The 14,731-nt window shown below is 41.3% G+C and overlaps 1 long non-coding RNA gene across 1 annotated transcript in view; it reads left to right on the top strand.

Annotated features, from left to right (window-relative positions):
* Positions 1-14,731, top strand: part of LOC116786016 — a 57,703-nt gene that overhangs the window by 8,785 nt on the left and 34,187 nt on the right. Inside the window, exon 2 of the long non-coding RNA XR_004356797.1 lies at positions 7,937-8,086. This is a non-coding gene — a long non-coding RNA (uncharacterized LOC116786016). The remainder of the gene's footprint in view (positions 1-7,936; positions 8,087-14,731) is intronic.

Raw genomic sequence — 14,731 nt, 5'->3', positions numbered from 1 at the left:
AACAGAGCTGCATGCAAAACCTGAGATAGGTTTCAGGAAGGGAGAGGGCAGTAGTCAGAGATATGGTTTCATGGTATGCATTTTTTTCTAAATTTTCTCTTTTTTTTCTTTTCACATATGTCTCAGCTTTTTCTGTGCTTCCCAACCTTCTTCCATTTCTTCCTTTTTCTGCCGACCCCATTGCAGCTTACTTTGTACTTTGGTTTTTTCTCCTCTCTCTTCTGCCCCATTAACTTGTTGCTCCAGATAAATTTCATTTATATGTTTTGAGCCTTCTTGCTCCATTTAACTCTTGCCCCCCTTCCTCCATCCCCTCATATTTTGTTATGTTTGTCTCTGCTGATTCTGCCTGAATTCAAGCACCATGAGTCCAGTGGACAGCAGACATCCCTTGGTACTGAAGAGACCCTTCATTTGACGGTGACTACAGACCAAGCTCGAGTATCTCTATTCTAGCTAAAACAATGCTGTATCTTTCCCTGATCATGGCCTGACTTTTCTGCAGCCCTAAGGTGGGTGGAGATTTGGGTGTCATTAGGACCAGTTGTCATTAACTGGGAATAACAGAACTGAACTCTGGAGCAGCACTATAGCTACCCAGTGTCATTTGACACATGCATGTGTATTTGCAGTGCTGAACCCAGAAATGCTAATGGTGTTCATATCACAGAGTGGCAATGAAAATGAGCACTTGCTCTCAGCTATTTCAGTTTGCTTTTATTTTGGACCATTGACTGTGAATGAAGTTCAAGCCAAATTGAACACCAATCACCTAGAACTGCATGTGAAAGGCCTCAGATAAATTAGCAGTACAGCCGCTAACCTCACACAGCTTAAGTGAGCCATCATTGCATATCTGCCCCTAAATGTCAATACTGCTCCTCCTGCCTCCATGTTGCTGTACATCTGAGAGCATATAGCCTTGGCAATGCTGGATTCCCACCCTATGCTCAAACTCTGGCTGTATGGATTGCCTTCCTGTATGGCATTTTGTAAGCAAGCCAAGCAACTGATGAAAACTAATAGGACTTTTGACAGTGGAGCTGATGGTTCTTCTGTCTCCAGTGGCACGCAGGTAGTGATGGGGAGACTCTTCTGCGTTGTCCTTCAGGTGACCTTTCTCCTTCACAAGAGAGAAAGGCTCGTTCCTCTAGGTACTCATCAGCAATTGCAGGAGGACTCTGAAATTACAGGCATCAGCCACGAGTACTCCAACCCATTATTCTAGTGGGGTGGAGGAGGGGACACACAGTAAAAAGAAGTGCAGGAGCTTGTATGGGAAATCTTAAAGAACTACTTGGCTTCTGTTCCAGACCCTGGAGCTGCATGGCTTTGTGTGTCTGTCAGTAATCAGGAGCAGGAAAGAGCCACTTCTCACTAATTGTCCCCCTAATTTTCTTTAATTGAGGAAATGGCTCTTTTTGTGGACGTTTCTTTCTGATGGGTAGGTTAATGCTAGTAAAGACTGCTTTGGGCATCCTGTGCAGTGCTTGAATGAACGGGAGGAGAAGTGCCTCTGGCTGCATGGCATTTATTCATTGCCTCCTCCTTGAGAGGGAGGTTAGTGTATCACAGCATGATTAAGGGCAAGAGAATCTTACCCTAAATCAGAAAAAGCTTGGGAAAAAATTAAAATTTACTTCCTCAGGCCACATATATTTTTTTTCTTACTGCTGTCTTTCCTCCATCACAAAGTTCTAACATTGTTGGCACGTACGATCTAATGGGTACACCAGGGCCAGCAGTGTGATAGATTTCAATGTCACAGAGAGAGTACTGAGTGAAGTACATAGGGGAAAAAAAAGGAGAAAAGAAAAGATCCTTGAATTTCATTGCACAAATAAATGTCAGAATGAAACAGGTCTGGCAAGACTTCAGCTCTCTGCTGCCCAAAGTCAATCACACTGAAATGCTCATATAAGCAAGAAATACTGTACTGCTCTGGCACGGGTGAAATATAGGGTCTAGAACAAACCTTTTTGACCACTTAAATGCTGCTTAAAACTTAAGAATAGACGTAGCAGTACTTCACTGGAGTCTGGGACTTTTCACCCAGCCTTTTAGCAAGGGTTAATTGCAGGTTATCAAGCCTGCGTTGGAGGGCTGGGTCTGATGTTGTGCTGTGGGACCCCAACTGAAACTTTCTTCACCCCCTTTAAGTCCTGTGAATTGAACACAAGGTGTGTTTGTCTTACACTGTACCATCACCATTTTTTCAGCATATGGTTTTTGTGCAACACAGGTCCATATTTCCTGCAGCAAGCCTGGGTGTCCCCAGCACTTACAGCTCCCCCTTGGAGAAAAGGAGCAGGAGCACATCCCTCAAAGGAAAGGCAAAGGTGGCTTGTCACCTGTGCGTGTTGCTGGCTGAGATGGAGGTCAGGGTATGGTCATAGAATTTAGTAATGTGTAGTGAATTCAGATCATATAGATTATATGATATATATACAAGTCCACTCCAGATGGGCCGCTTACAGTGCTGCTGTGTAACAGAAGCTCAGGTCACCTCCACTCAGTAAAGACTTACCCTGAACTTAATTGGCTCAGGAGACTAGCTATTGCTGTTTTATGGCTTTTACTGGAAAACCAGTAAGTAGAAAAAGGCTGAGTTTGCTTTGTTTCACCCCTTTTCCCCACCACTTTCCACAGATAGGCTTTTTTTCTCAATTGGAACGTAACAGTACCTCTTAAAGGTAAAAGAAAACCAGAAAAGATTTAGAAGAACTAGAAGTCTTTCTTTGCAGAATAAATATCCTTTAAGACCACCAAAACATTTTTGAGATTTTAATCACAGAATTGTAGAATATTTAAGTTGGAAGGGACCCATTAATATCATCAAAGTCCAACTCCTGGCCCCCCACAGGACACCCCCAACAGTTATACCATGTGCCTGAGAGCATTGTCCAAATGCTTCTTGAACTCTGTCAGGCTTGGTGCTGTGACAACTTCCCTGGGGAGCCTGTTCCAATGCACCCTCTGGGTGAAGAACCTTTTTCTGATATCCAACTTAAACTGCACCTGACACAGCTTCAGCTCATTCCCTTGGGTCCTGTCACATGGTCACCAGAGAGAAGAGATCAGTGTCTGCCCCTCCTCTTCCCCTCACAAGGAAGTTGTAGACTGCAATGATGTCTCCCCTCAGTCTCCTCCAGGCTGAACAGAACAAGCGCCCTCAGTGCTCCTCATACAAGGTGGCTTCCTCTCAAGGCCCTTCACCATCTTTGTTGCCCTCCTTTGGACACCCTCCAATAGCTTTATATCTTTCCTATATTGCAGTGCCTCAAACTGCACATAATATTCAAGATGAGGCTGCACCAGTGCAAAGCAGAGCAGGACAATCTCCTCCCTCGACCAGCTGGCGATGCTTTGCCTGATGCCCTCCAGGACACAGTTGGCCCTCCTGGCTGCCAGGGCACTGCTGACTCACATTCAACTTGCCATTGACTAGGACCCCCAGGTCCCTTTCCATGGCACTACTTTTCAGCATCTCATTCCCCAGTCTGTACATAGATCCAGAGTTGCTCCATCCCAGGTGCAGAGTCTGGCACTTGCCCTTATTATTGATTGCCCAGTCCTGTAATTAATCTAGATCTGTCTGCAGGGACTCTCTGCCTTTTAGTTAAAATATTGCTTGTTACAGCACAATCTCTTGTGATTGTAAAGTCTTTCCAGAATCTGCAGTTGTTGGAGGGCAGGTATCAAGCAAAAAGCACAAAGCAGCAAAATATTCATTAAGAATCCTGTCAAGAGTACACTTGTGGCTAGGTCTAGATAACAAAGATATTTTTTTCCTTCATTAGTTCCTCTGTTTCTGCAGGCATTACAAGGTGGCTTAGTACATCCACTGTTGTCTGGAAATAGTCTAATCTTTATTTGCCAAAATGATAGTTTAAAACTAGAAACTAGCCTAAGAGGCATCATGTCAGTTGGACAAATAATCATAACAGTTTCTATGTCTCCTGCAAGGTTTTTCTTATTTAAAAAATAATAATAAAAAAGCTGAAAGCAAGCATTGAATCTTTGTGTAACACAGTGAGTGCTCAGACAATAAAATTGCTTTATATATGTCCCTCTCTTACCCTTATCTTTCTTCAAAGTATCAAAAGAACAAGGCAATAAAAACAAATACTTTATAGAGTGGTAACCTCTGAACTGCACTGTTTTAACTGAGACCATATAATGTAACACAACAGGATGCTGCTGTTTCTCTCACTGATGCCAGGCTGAAATGTAACGAGAGGGTTGTGTCCTGAATGCAGCTTTTGAGATGCTACTTGAAAATTTTGTTTAGTTGATGTGGTACAGATGTCTGGAGTTATTTGTATGGTGATGCCCTTAGAAGCTGTTTCAATTAGAATACTACAGTGTAAAATCAAATCATTTACCATTTGGGATGGAAATCTCAGGGTTCGTTAGTACAAAACCTTAATATAGAACAAAACTGTATAAATAACATGGGGGCAGGAGTTATGTTTACAGGACAAAAAAGGGAAAAAAAGATAATTAAGGCCTCTGATTGTTCTTATTGAAAGAAAAGATAATCCCATGACACAAATCACTGAAATTTTGAGTTCTAAACATAGTGTTTACCTTGAAATTGAAATTCTATTTACAGTGATAAGAAGGATTGAGTGGAAAACAACCTCCTGAATCTTCAAATATACTTGAAAAACTAGGCACTTGCAGTACTCACTCACTCTTCTTTTCCTCCCTCTGATTCCAGTTTCAGTCAGCACCGTCATGAGTTTGCCATGTTGCCTGTATGGGGCACCTGAGAGGGCCTGGCACTTTTAGGAAAAGCATGGCATATCTCAGATGGCATCTATTCAAAAGTGCTTGTGATCACCTGGTCATACTTCCAAAGTAATTATCTTTTCAGTTTCTTAAACTGTACACTTCTTGTTCTTTCCTTAGGAAGATAATTATCCATTAATAACTTGTACAAACTGTATAGGGACATAGCAATAGCTTCCCATGAGGTCATGAAATCCTTCATAAAAGCGTTTACCCTTAAGCCGTTTGATGTGTTTTGCTGGGATTGTTCTTTCCTGTCTGGGTGAGTTTCTGTAACATCATTGCTGCTGAATCCCTGAATGCCTCAAACACTGCTGTAGGACATGAGAGTGATGGGATGTTTCATGCTCTTCTGGAAGCTGTTCTGGTGTGAAAAGAAATGGGCCAGATTTACCCATCTCCACTATTTTATGATCCTGTCTATAGGAAAAGAGGTTGTTGGTAGCACAACTTAAGAGAAATACATGCATCCCTTCAACATTGGACAAGAGTAAGACTGAAGATATTTCCATGGACTTGCTAACAAATTACCTTCAGGGGAGAGACATGTTATGCCTACGCTTCTGTTCTTCACCAGTGGAGAAAATTAAAGGTTTGTTTGTTGTGATTTGTTTGTTTGTTTGTTGTGATTTGTTTGTTTGTTTGTTTGTTTTAAATCAGAATTTAGACAGAAAGTTCTCTGGTATAAACATCAAGCTGGAAGGAGTTTTTAGGGTGGTCCCTTATGTTTCTTATATTTCCAGCAGAATTTTTCAGCAGATATGTCAACTACCTCTGGGGCAAAAAGCACAAAGTTAGGGCGTGACAGTACTTAGTTTGCAGCTGATCTTAGGTCTCTCCTTCTCTGATAATGAAAGTCAGTGACCATTCCCACATCTTTGGTTTCATTAGGTGATTCTCAGTGGCCTGGGGTGCAGGCTTAAAACCAGTAATCCTCTAGAAATAGAGAGGTTCTATTTGTCACCCAGATGCAGCTCTAGCAGTAGCTTCTTTGCATTTGTTTTGTTGATAAGATGGCACCTTCACATGAGAACAACCACCTGGAAACTTTCCAGAATGGTAGTGCAGGAAAGAATCAAATTTGCAGTTGGTACTTAGGGAAAAACGTCAGTACAGCAATCTCTGTTTCACTGATAGGAAATGAAAGGTAAATATTGTGAGTGATGGGTTTATTCGAAGGGCTGAAATGAAGCTTTGCTCTGACTCTCCAACATGCCCTAATTTCCATGCAGAAGAAACCTTTGCCCGCTGTGAGTGGTGCATCAAGAACAACTTAGGAGACTACAATGAAGGTCAGCCTCAAAAGTGTGGGTTTGCCATTGTAGGTCCATTCCACAAAAAGGAACAGTAATCAGAAGGTGCTGCTGGTGATTGATAGGATGGCTTGTCTATGAGCACCTTATTACTGCCATTGCTGGATCCAGTGCCAATTTGTTATAGTCTTGCCAAGTTCTTCCAGCAGCACCAGACCAGTCTGAGTGGCTTTTAAAGGAGATGTAATAGAGCAATAGCATCTTTGTTTGGCATGTGTCTGTGGAACAGCTTGCATCCACAACCAGACCATTTCATTTACTTGCTTTCAGTCCATGTTCTGATCTCTTTAAAATGGGCACCATAATGCTGTCTCATTATGCACAGACTTTATGGGAGAGGTTCAGTAATCATTATGAAAAGGTCAGATGCTTCTGTGAAGGGCACCTATAAATGAGTCTATAAATAAATAGTCTGGAAGCCTTTAGGAGAGGTTAACAACTTTATCTTTTATCCTGCTGTTTGCAGGGGATGTATAAAAGCAGTAGCATACTGCTAATTAGTTTAATGCTCAAATTTTGGTTTGGGGGCACTGAGACACTGCTGGGTGTAGCAGTCGGCTTGATACGAGACCTGACCAGTGCTCAGCTCGTACTAATACAGAGTGTGGCTCCATGAGATCTGTGCTAAGCCTCACTGGAGACCACATTTCTTAATTGGGAAATGGTTGTGGTTTTTTGAGATGATACTCACTGCAAAATATATCATTGGCAAGCATGTGGCACTGCTTTTTTTCACTTGGCTTAGAGGAGAAAAGAGACTGTCAGTAATATTTTTTATGGACTAGTGTGAGTGCTTCTGGTTGTTTGGGTAAGGTTCAATAGTGTCAAGTCTAGACTTGAAGCTGTCTAGCATGAAGCTGGTTTCATTCCGCACTCTAGTGATGTTTAAGATAGGTAGTAAGAGACACCTCGTTTGCTTTGAGGTCATTATACTTTTTATGAGAGGACATTCCTGATCTGCCTGTATACCAGTGGGATGGATACTTTTGTTTGCCAGCTGCCTGTGCAACAGGTTTTGGCTGTAACAGAAAGGTATGTGGCAGAGCACAAAGACAGTCCCAGTTCTGAGGGGTGGCAAGAGATGGGGGAAGTGAGGGTGACTGAGGGGATGAGCCTCTTTGAAAGACTTCTCCCTTGGGCAGCTCATTTAATCACTTCAGTAATGCTTAGCTTTATGTCACATGAGATTCAACACTTCCAGCTTCAGAGAAGCCGACAATCTCAATGTGGAGGTTTTCAGAGCCTCTGGCACCTGATCCTTAATATGCAGCTCCTTAGGAGATCCCATCCGACTCCTTGATACCTGGCTGCAGACTGAAGCACAGAAAAGCCACTTTAATTTAACTGCAGGACATAGAGTGTCCCCTTCCTTTTCTCTCTGACCAAGGAGGCTGGAGTTATAAAGGGAATTGAGCCCCAAAGCATCCTGGTTCTTCTGAATCCATTCTGCTTCAGGTTGCAAATCTACTTAGTCCTCTGACTGTTCCCTGTGTCAGATAGTTTAATGCCAAGTAAAGAGAGAAGAAGGCAGTTATTCATTGTCCTCCCTTCATCTGTCTTCTGAAATAATTCAGACAGGCTGGGTGTTTATTTTAAATCTGGTTTAAATATCTGAGTTAAAAGACTGACCTTTTTGTTTGACAGCCTTATCCCACCTGCGTTCGCTTTTATCGGTAGTCTGAATGGAAGAGGGCTCAAACATTCAGTTGCTTCGTGACAGGTTCATTTCTACCTGCTAGGCTCTCACAGGGTGGTACTGGGTGTTGCACTCTTTGCAGGTGGGATTTTAATGATTGCAATCTTTCTTCTGTTGTTACCTTCCCTTTCAGAGAGGTGGGAAACACATGTGTGTGTCCATGAAGACAAAGAGCAGAGACTACTTAAAAAGGGAAATGCCCTGAGGCACTAGAGGAAGAAGAAATGAACCTGCAGACTTTATTCCTCACTGCAAGATGACCCATCTTAGGAAGGCAGATTTGGTAAGTGTCTTGTTTTGTCTTCAGACCACTGTCTCTTCATAGTATTTCAACATACAAAATGTTCTTCTACTTCAGCATTTGCACTGTTTTGATTAGGCTGGAGAGAGAATCAGCCTTTCTTTGATGGCACACTGAGCCACTTCAGCCCAAGAACCAGGAGAACACCCACTACAAAAACACAGACACAATAGGAGCTACAGCAAAAGACACAGCTGAAGAGCACCTGCCTTCGGAAGGGTTCCCAGCTGGTGCTAGAGGAAAGAATTAACCAATGTGTTAGCACATTACAGGTTAGTCCAGCATCTGGCCAGCCTTCCTGAGCACTCAAGGCAAGCATGTAGTTGGGGTTCAGTTTCTACAGAGGGTAGTGCCTGAATTGAAGTAGCTGTATATATTAATCGAACCATGTGGGAGCTATTCCACTGGCACATCCAGAAGGGCAGTGTTATTCAGTGTAACATCCAGCAGTATGCTGGACTTCTCACTTTGCTAGAAAAACATAGGTCTGAAAAGAGCCTAAGCTTGGACCCCAGCAAGCTGAGCACTGCCCCCGTGTGTTTCCTTTCAGTGAGATAAAGGACTCCATCTTGAGAATCACTTGGTCATCTGACCTCTGTCTTTTTCCCTGGAGGTCTTCCCTTCTCCCCTGATCCCCTACCCCCCCGTCCAAACCCTTTTCTCAGAAGGGACCTCTCCATTTTACTCCATGCTAGTCTTCTGAGAATTGTTCAGACCTGTATGAGGGTGGACAAGCTGAAGAAGAGCATGGATGGAGACTTTCTGGATAAATAAATCACCAGGTTCCTTAGAAGCTTACAGCAGTTCTCTCCTCTCTTTCTCACATGGGTGTAACCTGTTCATCCTGTAGCTTGTTCTTAGCCCAGAGTAAGAAGGTAACTCCTCTTTGCAACTTTAATCATCATTGAGTATTGGATCTTCACTGTAAGAAAACAACATATTTTTGCAAGCAAAAGAAAAAAAAAAAGTGATGATCACTAAAATGGACTTTCAAGCAGAACAAAACATTTGTGTCAACCCAAGGCTGCTTTTCTTTGGAAATCTCTAATAATAGGATTTATAATCTTTGCTGGATGAAGTTTTGTCAGTCCTTCAGGCTCCGTTTCAGGTATTGGTATGTGTGTAAATGAGAGTTTTCCAGACCAAGTCTCACACCATATAAAAATGTATGGAGCCAGGGCTAGACAGGACATAGCATTAGCTAGTCTTTCATTTACAGTGTGTTATAGTTGTAAGGATCATTCATTCAAGCCCAGATTTTTGCTATTTTTCATTACTGCCTACGTGCTCTACCAGAAAATTTTCAACTAAAAATTTTCCGTAAAGAACTACTGAGTTCATATACATTTATCTAATTTTTCCCCCAGTAAGCTAGAGAAATGAGAGCAGTTTCCTCAACATCTTTCTTGTGTGAAGCTTTCTTCCTCCAATACTGGCAAGACACTTGATCACTCTTGGTTTATGTTTCCCTCTTTTGAAATAGGCATTAAAGTGTTGGCTCACTAGGCTGATTTGTAAGAAGGTAAATTCAGTTGTACACATGAAGATGGCAGATACTGAATAATGAAAAGCTGAGCTTCAGAAAAGTATCTCTCTGTCCAGGTTGTGGCTTGGCTATGGGAGATGCCAAGCAGTTCCCATCAACCAACATATTCCCACAAAAATTATAATTTTTTTTTCTCAAGTAAGATGATGATTACCTTGGGGCTGGCTGACATTTATACTTGCAGTCTTATAATTTTTTTAGGAAAAAGAGTTTTTTTACATTTGCTAACGGAGAAGAAATGGGGATATTTATTCTACAAGTGCCTGTTCTAGACAGAGTATTTAATCTCTGTATTCCTTCTTTCGACGATGGTCACAGATATTTTTGTCTCATTATTCATAGACTTTGAAGGATTAAGTAAGCAATAATTGTGAACAGAACAGATTTCATATTTAAAGGTTCCATATCAACAAGGCAATGAATAAATAGGACAAATAGATTTAACCAAGGCTTACAGTGTATTAACTTCATCTCATTTCTCATTAGTTTGGTATCGAGCTTGTCTTATAGTCTGCTGGAGTTGCACTGTATATAAAAATCTGCTCTCAAAAGCAAGTTGATAGTTTCTGGGATTTATAAATATTGATGACTGAATGTGGCTTCCAAGTGTGTCATGACATTTCACACTGGAAAAGAATAAAGTTGCAGCAGGTGTGCAGCATCCCAAGATCCCTTGTTACCAGCCTTTTTTCCTCCACTGTTCAGACTTTCTTTTCCACCCTCCTGAGGACAGAGACATCTTTCTTTTTTCGTGGGTCTGAACCTACTTGGGAAATAAGCATCCTGTGAACATAAAGGCTAATACACACCAACTGTTAACAGGCTAATTGTTAATTTTATGCTACTCTTGTTAAAAACCTTACCTCTTACATGTGCCTCTATGCTGTGCCCTCAGGCATGGTCGGAGGTTATGCTCTTCCATGGTCTTGGATGGAAGTGTCAGACTGTAATGGTTTAATTCTGTAAATTAGCTACTTGAATTCTTTCTCAGGCCTGGAAATGAGTAACAGATATGTCTTCTGTTTCTAAAATGTGAGGCACACCCCTTTCTGTCTCTCTGCAAAGATCATCAGGTTTAAGAGAACAAAGCACAAGATATTTGCATGTATCTTGAATACTTACTAAGATGAAAGTGGCGCTATTCTTAAAAGCAGAGGTGTAGAGAGCAATCCAGGCTATTGATTTTTGAACCAAGTTCTTTTGTTCCAAGAGAGAAGGTAATTCATCCTTACATTAGACTGTTGTTACATTAGGTATTGGAAATTTGTATAGTAAGGTAAAAAGGAATTGCTGCCCTAAAACTTATATGGCATCCCTTCTGGAAAAATCCCTGCTGTAGCTGCTGAATTGGTGGCATCTCATCAGCTCTGAGCAGGAATTGTCCCAAGAGGGGTTCTTGAGTGCTTCATCATGCAAGTTTGCAATTTGGAGGAGGTCACTGTCTGACACTGCCTATGCTACAGCTTTCTCTTGTAAGGAGCTAATCAGGAGTGTTTTGTATTTTTGTGTTTATGTATAGCTCTGTCTCAACAGCTCTTGTAACTGTATCACTGTGGAAATTTGCTGTTATGACCAATGCTGTACTAACTACAGAGATGAGATGTTTTAGGAAGGTGTTCTGCTTGTACTATGATAAATGAACAGAAGGGCTACTTCATAGTGGTTTTGTGGGAGAATAAAGAAGTCCTGTTTCCCCTTATTGTCTCTATTTTTGAAACAGGTTATCTTTAATTCTTCTTGGTTTGTTGTTTTGTTTTGGGTGTTTTTTTCTGACCACTAGACCACCAGGGTAGCACAGTATTTGGGAAATTTTCCCAGAATATGTTGATGCAAAGAGCTTGTTGTCTGTCAGAGTTCACAGCTGCTGTGCTAGGAAAGGTAAAGGATCTGTTTGTTATTCACTGATGGTTTGTTAAATGCTTAGAGGCAAGGATACCCGATTTTGCCTTCACCTAACTTCTTTCATTTACTCTTCTGAGGAGAAAGCAATCCTGTTTGGGAGATACAAACGGGATATAATAGGGTCAAGTTGGGATAATTCTTTTCTCAAGGTAATTCAACCCTACTGCAAGGGATATATTTTCACATGGATAAATGGGGAAGAGTTTTCTTTCCCAAGTGCTCTCAGTACTGTGGGGTGCACAAGCATAGTGCTTAGTATGTGTGACTGTCTGACAAAATAGTGGTCTAGTTTTTTCTCCTCCTATAAAAAATACAGTAGGATCCTGAGAGAAAGTAGCATTTGTTACCCCATCTTGTCACATATTTGTGTGCATATATGCCTGTGCCTGCCCCCCTCCCCCTTAATTACAATTATACCCAGTGTCTGGATGGAACCCAAAAGTCTCATGGGTGCTCCTTTAAATTTTACGAAAATAAATGTCTGAATGGAAAACAATTATCCTGCTGAGGGAGGGGCTTCCAAATTCATGCTGTGCTAGACTTTGGGGAAGCCACATAGTGGAGCCTATTGTCATAGGATACATTAGCTCTGTTAACTCAAAAACCTACTGTTGGGTGTGTTTGGTTTTCAGACTGCCAACAAACCCCTAAAATCAATTAGTCGCGCAGCTCTACTTGCAGTACATGTTTTCCTGCTGTTCACAGGTAGAAGCTATTTTATGTTATCCCTAATTATTTTTGCATTCAGCTTTTCCTGCTGGCTAAGGTAGGCATTGCTTTTTGTGCAGGAATTAGATCCCAGGTAGCCTCTGATTTTTTCAAATCTCCTGTAAACCACACTAAGTATCTGCACCGGTATCAGACACTGTTTGTGTCACTGTCTAGAACACTTAATGGGGAAGGAGAAAGGCTTGCAACCATTTAGTTTCTCCCAAAACCCTTTAATGCTACACTTTAGGGTAAATAGAAGTCTTCTTCCTATGGCCAGAGCTCCATCTTTCCTAAATTCAACTGGGACTTCATAGTTTAGCTCAGAAAGCAGGAAAATATGATTGTTTGGTTACACTGATTTTAATACATTGTTTTTTATACTTATTGGTACATGAACTTGTATTACAATCTGTTGTATACACGAGCCTCAGTTGGATGGGCAATAGGCTGAGCACTTATAGGTGATTCCCTTTTTTTGGGTGCTCTCAAAGCTTTTTCTCTCTTTCATTTGAACTAATTTTCAGCTGTCAAAGATGCTGGCTGTTAGGTCACAGCAGGAAAAGGTGACCCACTCTAAACAGCATTGGAATGAGTCTGCATTATTCCAGAAATAAAAGTGTGTATCCTGGTCTTACTGTACTACAAAGTACCACTGCAGAATTTCATTCAGTTAATTAATGGCTCATGTTTTAATCTTACCTTTAAATCAAAGAAGATGATCCTTTTTTACCACAACCTAAAGAGATCTGAAGGATGTGGAAATCGTCACTTGGAAAGCTGGACTGGTACAGGGAGCCACGTGCCTATTACACGTACAAACACAATCCTGTTTTCTCCTGTGCATTTGCTTCATCATCCAATCATAACTTTTTTGGTCTTATTGGTTCTCACCACATTGAAGTACACATTGTAGAGATCTTCAGTGATGTGGGGTGTGGTTGTTTCACAATACAAAATCAATGCAAGGCTGGATGCTAATTTTCCAGCAGTTACCATGGCACTAAAGTTTGGATAACCTAAGCAAATTTGGCCATCCTGTAGCTGTCTCTTGCAGACTACTGTCCTGCTAAGGAAGATGACGTAGAGAAGAACATTTCCAGTTAATTTGATATGTTTTTCCCAAAACCCATCCCTTAGTTTCTTTATTTGCAAGTCTCTTATGGCTTCTCAGTGCTGAAGGGGGTCTTACTCATCACCTCTCACTCTCCTCCCCACACTTGTTCCAACTATTCCTCATCTCCCTGCCTCCCTTTTTCCCTGTCCTCAGCTTTCTGTCTCTAATTCCATCTCTCTGCAAATGGTTGCCCAGGAAGGAGATGGCACATTTTGAGGCTCACGCTGAGCTGCCCAGTGGGCTGCTCAGTTGCTCAGCTGGACGCATGGCCTGGGAGATTGCTGAACTCTTCCACTTATCCCCAATTATTGCAGTTTGCTCTAATTCATCTGTGAGATTTCTACCCTCCCTTCCAACTCGGTTGAAACCAGTCAAGCAACTCAAATGCTGTTAAGAGGAACCTTTCAGACAAGCAAAGTGCAACCACACAAACACACACACCGTGGCCAGAAACACGCTGTTCCACCTGAAGAGTAAGAACATAATAGGATGTTCTCACCCCAGCAGAGTGTTTCAGGGTGATCAGTGAGAGCAAAATTGGAAACTCTGCCCTGTCCATTAGGTATCCTAGAAGCAGCCTGGAACCTGAGATAGTTTGGTAATTTCATTGTTACAACTTCAGCTCCCCTAAATGACCTTTAAAATTTATTTGCGGCATCTACTTGGGGTTTTAAGAGATTATGCTTAAGTGCTTCACTGCATTTAATGTTTTGTTGTATTTTAACTTACTGTGTAATGACTGTCTATATTAAATAATAGCAGCAACATCTGAAATTATTAATCAACAAAAGATGACAGATGATGCATGTTAAGTTCTCTCTGTGTTTTGAATCGCTCATCTCCCAGGTAACATAAGAAGAATGTTAAATCATACTGGAACACATTTCTCAGCTGATGTAAATCAGAAAATGTACAGCAGCTGAATTTCTGGCCCATTATGTTTTTCCATAAAAGATGTCTTTTCCTTCAAAGTATTAATTATCTATGATTCTTTTACTTTTCTTGTTTTTTGCCTTTGCAGGTGCTGCTAATTCTCCCAATTTCTTCCAGAAATGGGAAAATTTATCTATATTAGGAAATGTGTTCTTCCCTTCTTCAGTATGCTGCATTTTCATTTTTGGCATCCTTATTTAAATCCTAATGCACATAGAGATATGAATGATGTGGGTTTTACTGCCTACAGTTTTAAATCCTACCATGCATCAGCTGCATAGACAGCTTAACTCCTTCTTGTTTTAACAGAAAACCATGTGTCACACACTACACAGAGGTCTCTGTCAAAAAACTGTCCCCATCTTCAAGTCCTACATCCCAAAATCAGTTAAATCAGATAATAGATGATGCAACTAGTCTG

This window comes from Chiroxiphia lanceolata, chromosome 4, assembly GCF_009829145.1.
Source record: "Chiroxiphia lanceolata isolate bChiLan1 chromosome 4, bChiLan1.pri, whole genome shotgun sequence".
In the NCBI taxonomy this organism is placed as follows: domain Eukaryota; kingdom Metazoa; phylum Chordata; class Aves; order Passeriformes; family Pipridae; genus Chiroxiphia; species Chiroxiphia lanceolata.
The sequence above is the reverse complement of the archived record's forward strand: the minus strand, read 5'-3'. Positions and strand labels throughout refer to the sequence as shown.